Here is a 10685-nt window from a genome sequence, read left to right as displayed (position 1 = left end):
TTGCAACAACAAGTAACAACACTAACCAAGGACGATTCTACTCTTACAGGTTACTACAAATTTACTCTTAAGTTAAGTTAAGCAATGTGTCAACAATATAACAGTTGATATGGTAGATTACTTACATATATATATAATACCGGGTTCAAGTGAATTAGATGCACTTCAAAAGGGAATAAACTACTCCAGAGGGGAATATTCTTACTTCAAAGATGATCTGTTTCATGGTCTGGAATTGAGATATCTCTGCTAAGTATCCAATATCTCATAGAAAGTTCACACAGAGAAATCATCCTGTTTAGGAAAGATAAAGTGCACGTAGAAATGGGAAGTTCTCAGAGGCAGAAGCTCAATTTTGGATAAAAATTAAGTCATTTTCATATCATAGATAGGTACATAACAGGATTATGTTGAAGAACAATAGATGTTATTAATTGTGATTTTTCAACTGTACCAGCCAATAGATGTTGATGGTTCGGGTTCCAGTTTTATTATCCTAGACTGTTTCCAATTTTTAGATAATAAAGTGCTTTTATAAATACTTGTGCTTACCCTCTTGGATATATCTGGCTCCTGGGCACCCCAGCTGTACTTCAAAGAGGTCAACTGCAGTTTTCAGGGATGTTTCTGCTTTGAAGGTTTAGTTCCCTGGCTCACAGCTCCCAGGCCAGCAGGCAATTTCTCTGTGATTTTTTTTCCAGCAGAAATTTAGTTCTTTTAATTAGTTTTCCTTTTCTAACCAGGCCACCTTTAAGGCTGCTCACACTGCAGCCTTTGCAGAGGAAGATCCTGTCTGCTTGGCCTACATTCTTCCCCCTCTCAGATAAAAATTCAGTCCCTCCTGAAAAGGATGCTCTTCTCTTAATGTAAATATCTACCTCCCTCAGTCTGAGAACCTTTATTTCTGTATGAGAAAAAGGAGACTTTATACAAAAATATCTAAAATCTCATACTAATTTATTCAGGAATAAGGCTGGATGGTACTACCTATGTATGCACTATGCTGTGGAACTAAAAGAAGATATACTAAAAATCATTATTCATCCCTCTAATGAGAAGAATAAGTAGTTTTGATGATAGTGAGAATGCAGAAAATCTGGAGAAAAAGAAGAGAGGAACTCTAGACAGTAAAATCTAAAACTGCTCTTAGTCACCCAAGAAAATGCCAACAGTGCAAAGGAATGCCATGTTTGGGACTCAATAAAAATAGATTTCTTTCTGAGTGAGCTGAAAAATTCTAGCATTCCTTGTGTTTTCATGTCTTTTAGTTTTGAAAATATTTTTTTTCACTACACATTGGACAAGTCAAAGGCTTGATTTGTTCTTAGGTGATCACACAATGAGAGCAAGATCCTTGCAAAAAGCAAGACTTGGAAAAAGCTATGCATAAAAACAGTTTACAAGGTAAACTTCATTTTATTCTGCTAAATAAAATCTTCCTTGAAGTATTGTCTTTACTATGGTGTACAAAGGAAATCTAATCTGATATTTATGAACAACTTTGAATTTTCCACAGTGGAAAATTCCTCTCCTCCCAATCTGAAGGCTTATAAAAGATGTATCTGATGCTGCATATTACCTGACTAAGGGCTACAGTGAATCCCAGTTTCCCATATACCCTATGAAACTGGGCTCTTTTAGTAATTAATTGTGAACTCTCTCCCTTTTTCTGAGATAATCTGTACTTCTGGGTGGCAAAAAAGAAAAGAAAGGATTTGCAGGAATTGCAAGAAGTCAAAAGCAAGGACTTGTGGAATGGCAGCAGATCGATTTATAGTGCTTACAGATTGTGTGCTCAGATAATTTCAAAGCACATGGTATGAAGGGGTCAGATCAGCCTGGTGCCAACATTTTTTGCAGCATCAGGCAAGACTGTCACTTAAGACCTAGCCAAAAGATTTACAATGTAAATGGTTAGTGCATATGGGCATGAGATTGCCTAAAGTCCCCAGCTGCCAGTGTAGACAAAGCCTTAATTAGCCAATAATGCTGGAAATTTGTGCTAGTATGGAAGTTTTCTTTATTCAGTAAGCAGCTCCTCAAATAGTACTGAATTGAAAGCAACAACCAGTTTGACAAGTAACTGAGGGACGTGGCTTCAGCTCAGTATTTATTAACCAAAATTTCAGTTAGCTAAAGGTGAAACTTTATCATTGTATCTCATGAGACATTTGGTACACTAAGCAAATGAGAACAAGCTTTTGAAAAAAAAAAAAAAAAAAAAAAAAAAAAAAAGATTTGTATTTAGGGATCTAATTCCTTAGGGAGAAACCTGATTACGTGGCCATTTTTTATAGATTCAGAGAAATGCAGTGTTAATGAGGGACATAAACCACTGTAAGCATTTTTTCTATAGACAGCTGAACTACCTGTGCACACTGGGTTGAGAAATTCAACAGGTTCTAGAATGCTAGACACAGAATTCTTGTTGATAGGTATTGCAAATATCATCTTAGTATTGAATATTGAACTTCAGGTAAAGCCACCACGACAGGCAAGCCCCCTTCCTTTGAGTTGATTGTGCTCCTTGTCTCACATTTTCTTAATGTGTGAAATGAAGAAACTTCAAAAACTGTTAAACCTCAGTTCCCTTTAGGCTGTCACACCAAAACAAGGAAACCTTGATATAAACTCAAGTTAAGTCAGAAAGTGGTAACATATAGACACACAAGATTGATAAGCTTAATGTTGATAAGGATATTTGAGAGGTGTCCAAAATGCTATTTTGAAGCACTTTTTCTGTCTCATTTATACACTGTTCTCTTTTGATTCTGGAGATGCCTACATTTTGTCATGCTTTTTTTTTTTTGGTATTATTTCCATTTCTCTTATGACTAAAAACACCTACTATGCAAGTACCTATAACCCATGATCACCTTCATTTCAGGACCAGTTTGATGAAACCCAAACCTTCATGTTTAATAAACCAACAACATCCAGGGCAGTGGTGAAAAGTCAACTTCAGGTATTGCATGAGCTATAAAAATCATCCTGCTTTGGAAGAATGAACCTTTTGCTACATAGCACTGAAAACAGCCATGACAATGGCTGCAATATTCCCCAAAATTGTGCCAGACTTCTATTGCTTTGCTCAGTACTGCTATTAGTACCTGTGTTCAGAACCTATTGGATCATGCTAATGTTAAGTTTTCCTTATACCAGACAAGGGCTATAGCAATGAGTGAGACCAGCAACTCTCTGCCAGTCCTAGAACTCCAAGTGGGAATTCCATGGCAGGAAAACTGTTGACAGACACAAGATATTTGCTTCTTTTGGGTAGAAACTGCAGCACCATGGAGCAAAATTATTTGTCTTTTTGGAACCAGATATAAAGGAAAGACTTTTTTTTTTTTTTCCCATCCCACGTAATTTGAAATTTTCAGAGGAACTTTACTGATCTCAACTTTGTGTGAAGAGAAACCCCTGCAGAAACTCTCCCTATGAGAGCAATCACAGACCAAAGAGTAAGGGAAGAGATGACAACAACCCTTGTGAAGATTTGGTGTGGCTTTGGTAATGTTGAGCTGACTAATCCGTTCCAAGTTCAGTCAAGGACATTTGATTTACCTGTTTGCTTTAAATAATCCTTGGTTGGATTACCGGATGCGTTTTTATTCAGTTCATAACAAACTCCCTGCCATCTCAACTGAGATGGGATTAGCTCTTCTTTTAAATTCAGAACAAATATGAGTAAACCAGTGTGAATATTATCCATGAGTATTTGTTTGTGAGTCAAAGGAGTCAACAGAGCATGGTAGCTGTGTTACACACAGAATAAAAATTCCTACCTCAGCTTTAGACTGCAGGAGATTCCTGCTACCTTTGCTACGAGGTATTTTCAGTATATAGTGACCTGGTTTTGGTCTCTTAAATTTGCATACAAATGTAGGGGTGAGGTTGAAGTCATCTGTCTTTCAGGGTAGTATTCATCACTGGTCATTGCAGATTTCAGTATCTGCAATGTAGTGTACACACCTGAGCAAGATGTTCAAGTTACTTCTGTTACACAGAAGTAAAAAAAAAAAGCACACACATCTTAATCCATCCTTTATATGGTTACCTTATGCACTCACAGGTGTCCTGTCTAGGACCCAGCTGCTGCTCCAGAAGGCTGTGGATCTTGTGCATGGCTCCCTGTCAGCCCCAACGCATGGGTATCTTGGATTCCCTGAGGCATTTCAAATTGCTTTATCTAGGGGCAAGACCACTTTTTTATATCCTGGAAGAGCCAAGTTAAAGAATCTTCTTATGATGTAGGCAAATGTTTTGTAAGAGCACACTCCTAACTTTTGCTCAGGAAGAAATTCAAGGATGTAAGGTAAAAAAAAAGAAAAAAAAAAAAATCTGGCAGTTAAGCAAACTGACATCTGTTTCATTAACAGACAACCTGGACAACTTGGTTTTGTGCATAAGAGATTTTTATTTGTCATAACGATGAAAACTGAAAGAACTGTTTAATCAGCTTCAGCAGAGCATAATCCCTTAACTTTGATATTTTTTCCTCACAGTACTTAGCAATGCAAACAATATTATGAATCCCTGGAAGCGCTGCAGCAGATTCACAGTAGCAACCTGTCATAATCTGCCCAGGTGAAATTGTTTTTGAGTCACATGGAATAAAAAGGAAATTACCAGGGGAAAATGGCTGTCATTTGGGAAATTCATATTAATTGCCTAGAGTCACAGTCAATGTCAACTGATTCAGAAAGGAATATTTAACATTAAGGTTTGAGTAGTCTCCAGAATATCAACTTCTCTGTTTAAGTCAGTTGCACATTTGAACAACTGGCAGAATACAGTTTTCAGTAAGTCATTTGCTGCATTGATCTGGGAATGACAAGATTTAGGACACACATTTACATAGCATAGAGGTGAGGACAGCTTGGGAAAGTAGCAGCATATGGAAATTTTTAAGAATGTAAACCTGAGGTTTCTATCACGGGCCATATGTGTGCCCCTTACAGGCACCTCTAAATGGGTTACCCTGTGCAACTTGAGCTATTGCAGACTGGCAGTAAGTGAGTAAAAACACTGGGAGGAGAGAGTGGTGAGGGGAAATACAGCAGTTACTCAAGTATATATGAAAGAAAGAGAGTAAGAGAGAAAGAAAGAGAGAGAGAGAGAGAATATGAAAGAATAACAGAACGAAAGAAAGAGAAAAAGAGAGAAAGAGAGAGAAAAAGAAAAAGAAAAAGAAAAAGAAAAAGAAAAAGAAAAAGAAAAAGAAAAAGAAAAAGAAAAAGAAAAAGAAAAAGAAAAAGAAAAAGAAAAAGAAAAAGAAAAAAAAAGAAAAAGAAGAAAAAGAAGAAGAAGAAAAAGAAGAAGAAAAAGAAAAAGAAAAAGAAAAACAGAAAGAAAAAGAAAAAGAAAAAGAAAAAGAAAAAGAAAAAGAAAAAGAAAAAGAAAAAGAAAAAGAAAAAGAAAAAGAAAAAGAAAAAGAAAAAGAAAAAGAAAAAGAAAAAGAAAAAGAAAAAAAAAGAAAAAGAAAAAGAAAAAGAAAAAAAAGAAAAAGAAAAAGAAAAAGAAAAAGAAAAGAAAAAGAAAAAGAAAAAAAAGAAAAAGAAAAAGAAAAAGAAAAAGAAAAAGAAAAAGAAAAAGAAAAAGAAAAAGAAAAAGAAAAAGAAAAAGAAAAAGAAAAAGAAAAAGAAGAAGAAAAAGAAAAAGAAAAAGAAAAAGAAAAAGAAAAAAAAGAAAAAGAAAAAGAAAAAGAAAAAGAAAAAGAAAAAGAAAAAAAAGAAAAAGAAAAAGAAAAAGAAAAAGAAAAAGAAAAAGAAAAAGAAAAAGAAAAAGAAAAAGAAAAAGAAAAAGAAAAAGAAAAAGAAAAAGAAAAGAGAAGAAGAAAAAGAAAAAGAGAAGAAGAAAAAGAAAAAGAAGAGGAAAGAGAAAAAAAAGAAAAGCATTAACTGTCGTCATCCTCCATGAGCATCCTCAAGACAGTTGGGGAAAAGAAGGGGGAATGGAAAAAAAGCAAAAGGACCCAAATCATCCATAATAACCTCCAGGATCTCTACAGTCATCGTGGTGGCTTGGTTTCTTCAGAACACATGACCAATAACACAAGGAATATAATAATATACAGAGAAACTGCTGCCTTCCCTGGCATTTATGCTAATGAAGCTCTTATTTTCCTTTCTTATAGGCTACTTATAATATAAGAACCATGAAATGGGACTTTCTTATGGCTGTACCACATTATCCCACCTTGATTTCCATACCCTTTCTTTGTGAATTTTTTTGCATCTCTAAGAAGGTCTTTATACAGGCCTTGCTGAAGTATAAATGAGATATTCCTCACTGGCCTTCTCTTCTCCAAGCTGAAGAAAATCAGCTTCCTTATCATCTCCAGTGATACCTTTAAGTCTAGCCCTGGAGTCATCTTCATGTACCTCTGCTTGACTTGCTGAAATCTGGAAATGTCTCCTTATAATGTGTGAGCCAAGTCAACAACATCCATACTGAGAAAATCCAATTAATAAAAGCAGAAATAATTAAGGGATTTAATACCCTTTAAATTATGAACCATTAAGCTTACAGTGTTACTGGGTTAGATACTTGCAATGTATTGTCAACATATGGCCCTTAATTCATGCTGATTTGTACTAGAGGTGGTTGTTACTCTGTTTGCACTGCAGTGAACAGCTGATAACACTGGTGCAGGATGTCAGGAAGAGTGAAAGAGCAGTGATTTTAAACATCTTTGGCATCCAAGGCATTACTTTTGAGCCTTGGAAGGATCTTCATCTTTTGTTTTGTAATATTTGTAATATTGTCCTATTAATGGAGCACATTCAAATGGCGCTTTAAAGATTCTATTTAAAAAAAAAAAAAAAAAAAAAAAAAAAGATATGCAAGAAAAACAGTCATTCAGAAAAGTCTTCACTTGGTTGAGCAAATCAATCTATCCATGAGTTTTCACTTTCAGAGTTGCCCTGACAGCATGAAAGTGGAATTCAACTTACCTGCCTTGAGTACAAATACAGAGGTGCCCATGTTCAAGGCAGGTGTCCCCCCATGGCCAGCACAGATCCAGTCAATGCAACCAAAATCAATAGCTCTGTGGGCTCCATTAATTCCCTCAGAGTTGTAATGGGTAGAAGAATGCCTGTCTATCTAACTCTTACCCAAATAATATCCAAGCATGGTTCAAGAAGCAGCATGGGTCAGAGATCTCCCCAGTTTTATGTCAGTCGTCCAGTTTGGAGGATGAGAGTGTCACAAACTGGTCTCAGAGCTAGGGAACAATCCATGGAACCAGTTTATTTGCTAAAGATAGATATGTATGTATGTGTATACACATGTACTTATTTCTCTATGTATGTATAGAGAAGGAGAGGAGAATACACAATCTAAGCACATGTATATATGTAAATATAGAGACATAACAGATAAAGCCTGAGACCATAGGTCTTAACTCCAGCAATTCCATTTAAAAGTTTCTGTTTACCTTGTCTTTCTTACAAACTAAATGTGTGACAACATAATTTATTTGGCAGCGTTTAGGCATTTTTAGCACATTTTTGTCTTTGGTGTTTTTTATGCATTGCTCCTTTCATCTGGGCTTGCCTTGCAAATTTCAAATCTGAAAATTACTGTGCATTTTATACATTAGGAAAACTCTGTGTTTCTCTACCCAAATTAGCTGTTTGAGAAAAGAAAAATATTTCAAATGGAGCTAGAATAGAGCTCACAAGTTCACCAACTAAGTTACTGGTGCTTTCTCCAGACTCTTTTATTGAGGCTCCATTTGGTTTGCCAGCAGGATCCTTTCTGAAAAATCTGTACACCTGCAGGAATCCCAGGTGCTGTGGGAAATCAGTACAGAATCAATGGTAATTCCTGAGATTTGGCTGGATATTTGAGAAATTATTCATCTAGAAGAGATATAATACCCAACGAGTTCCTTTTGACATATCAAAGCTTGTGGAGTTTTATCTTACTGAAACAATAAACTAGTTCTGAGCAGAGCTATTGCTTCCATATTCAAGCCACTCACTGATGGGCTACAGCTGAATGAATCAAGGAATTGCAGCTACAAAGCATAAAAAAAAAAGTCAAGAACCTCAGAAGAAAACAAGACATTTATCAGCACTGGTAGTTCATTGAAACGGGTGAAGAGAGTGATCAATAAAATGGTGAAAGTGTGAAATACCAGCTGTAAATAACTGTAAAAAGATAAAAAGAGTTGGTGTGAATATTAATATGGGGTTGGGAGGGTGGGGGTTCTTTGTTTACAGATTCTACTTTTTACAAAAAAAAAAAAAAGAAAAAAAAAAAGAAAAAAGAAAAAAAGAAAAAATACTAAGTAAAAAAATCAAGTTCTTCATTAAAGTAATTATTTTTTGAGTGTTCAGAAGAAATTATGTTCTTTTAGGAGCGTGTAAGATCTCTGTAATCAATAGAGCTGTGCAAACATTTCCAGCATAAAATGCATCTTGTTTTTAGCTGTTTTTTTAGTGAGTTAAATTATGTTTCATTGATGTCTTTTTTATTCTAATCACTACAGGACCTCTATATATTCACTGACATCAGACATGAGATTTTAACATATGAAAACTGTGTTAAAAAAAATCTTACCATTCACAACTGAAGATTGTTATGATATTTTCTAATATAGAAAAGAAAAATACCATCTGTTTTTTTTTTATATATATATAACTTTGATCAATAATAGGCTCTTGTCCTTTTAGAAATGCAATGAAAACAGCATGAGAAAACATTTGCAATGCAACTGTAACTTATTCCTAGCTTTTGGGCTACGTGTGCAAACACAGTGAATACAAAGAAGGTATTGAAAGGTGAGACAAAGGCAACTTACTGAGCTTAAGAAAAAATAATATAGAGAGAGCCCACCTTTGTCTCTAGTTGAACTCCCAGCTGTACTGTCATGTAGCAGCATTAGGGCCAAATGAATCTGCTCTGTTATTCCCTTTGCTGTGGGCTTTGAGCCAAGGAGTCATTCTGCCCGAGAGACAAAAGACACTCTGTCTGTGCAGAGATCCCAGCATCTTCCCAGCACGTTTCCTCATGCATTTTGGGAGCTGTCTTTCCCTCTGTTATGTTAGCTGTGAACTGCAGTGAAAATCTGTCTGTGACAGACACTTTCAGTACTTGGTCAGCTGTCAGACAGGCACGAGGTGAAAGACTTCAAATATGGCATCAGGCTCACAACCACACATGCACACACACAGAAACAGCCATCAGTGGCTACTGATCAGGTCCTAGCAGGAAAACAACAGAAAAAAAAACAATACAGAAAAAACCCTGAAGGAAAAGAGTGCTCCTATATATGTCTGGGAACTTGCAAACAAAGAAGGAATATTTAATGATTTCATTAAAATAAAAAGCATGTATAATAAAATAAAAGTTCCTAAACTCTCACTTCAGAGTAACATCTTCACTCTAAATACAGGATGGTTTTAAAGATCACCTTAAAGATCTCCTTGTTCCAACCTTCCCTTCCCTGCCCTGCCCTGCCACCTCCCATTAGACCAGGTTGCTCCAAGCCCATCCAGCTTGTCCCTGAACACTCCCAGGCATGTGGCAACCACAACTTCTCTGGGCAACCTTTCCCAGGGAATAAAGTATCAAGCACGCTTGATTTTTCTGTGACTTTGAAAGATATATTTTAGTTACACTGGATTGCATTACTCTATAGTGTAACCTATAAATCTAAACAAACAACATGGCCCACTTGAGTATCTGGAATATTCAAAGGTATTACTAAATGTCCTGGTTTGGGCCAGGATAAAGGTGATTTTCTGTCTTGTACTTTTGCTTTCAGCTCAGTCTCTTGTAAGGAGCTGCACTTGCTGAAATTAACAGCAAGTTTCTCAGTCAGTGTCTGATTCTAGGACTGATAACACTCCATGGTTATAGTTACAGCTGGAGAATGGGCTGCAGAACCAAGGAACTGCTCAGCTCTGAGGAACATTTTGCCCTCCAGAAGGAATAAAGAGGTCCCACCTGCAGCCTCCTTTGGGGAGGAATGGACAAGGGAGATGCCAGAATTGACCAGAGTATTCTATCCCATGCACATCATACTCAGTATAAATTTGAGGGATCACAAGGGTCAAGCCAGCTTCCTGCCTTTCCTGCTTCCCTTTCTTTGCCCCTTCCCTGTTTTGCTTCAGCATCCTGGGAGGATTCCATCCCTTCCTCTGCCTGTGCTCCTGATCCATGCCAGCCTGAATCTGTGTGTTCCTGCCTCCAGCTCCCAACTGCTGCTGACCCCAGGATTCCAGCCTGGACTTTCCCAGAGCTGCCCTGCAGCCTCGGGGGTGACGTGAGAGTTATTGGGGGGAAGGGGGGAGGAATGTGGGATCAATTTTCCTGTATATTTGTATAGATTTAGTAATTTTTTCTATTTATCATTACTGTTTCATTAAAGCTGTGTAGTTTAGTTTCCAACCCATCAGTCTCTCTCCCTTATTCTCTCTCCTTTCTTTATCAGGGAGGAGAGAGAGATTAATAGAGAGCATCTGTTACTCGGTTTAATTAGTGGGCCAGTGTTAAACCCTGACAGATTTATTGGGGCCCAACATTTACCATCCTCTTGGTGGAAATCCTTCATGCCACGGAAAAGGGTGGAGCTCCAGAACATCTACACTAAGTGTCTCTGGATGCCTGTACACAACTGGATCTTACTGGAAGTGATTACAAAATAAGTCAAGACATGAAGGTCAAAT

The sequence above is a fragment of the Heliangelus exortis genome, chromosome 3 (genome assembly GCF_036169615.1).
Source record: "Heliangelus exortis chromosome 3, bHelExo1.hap1, whole genome shotgun sequence".
NCBI classification, from domain to species: domain Eukaryota; kingdom Metazoa; phylum Chordata; class Aves; order Apodiformes; family Trochilidae; genus Heliangelus; species Heliangelus exortis.
The sequence above is the reverse complement of the archived record's forward strand: the minus strand, read 5'-3'. Positions refer to the sequence as shown.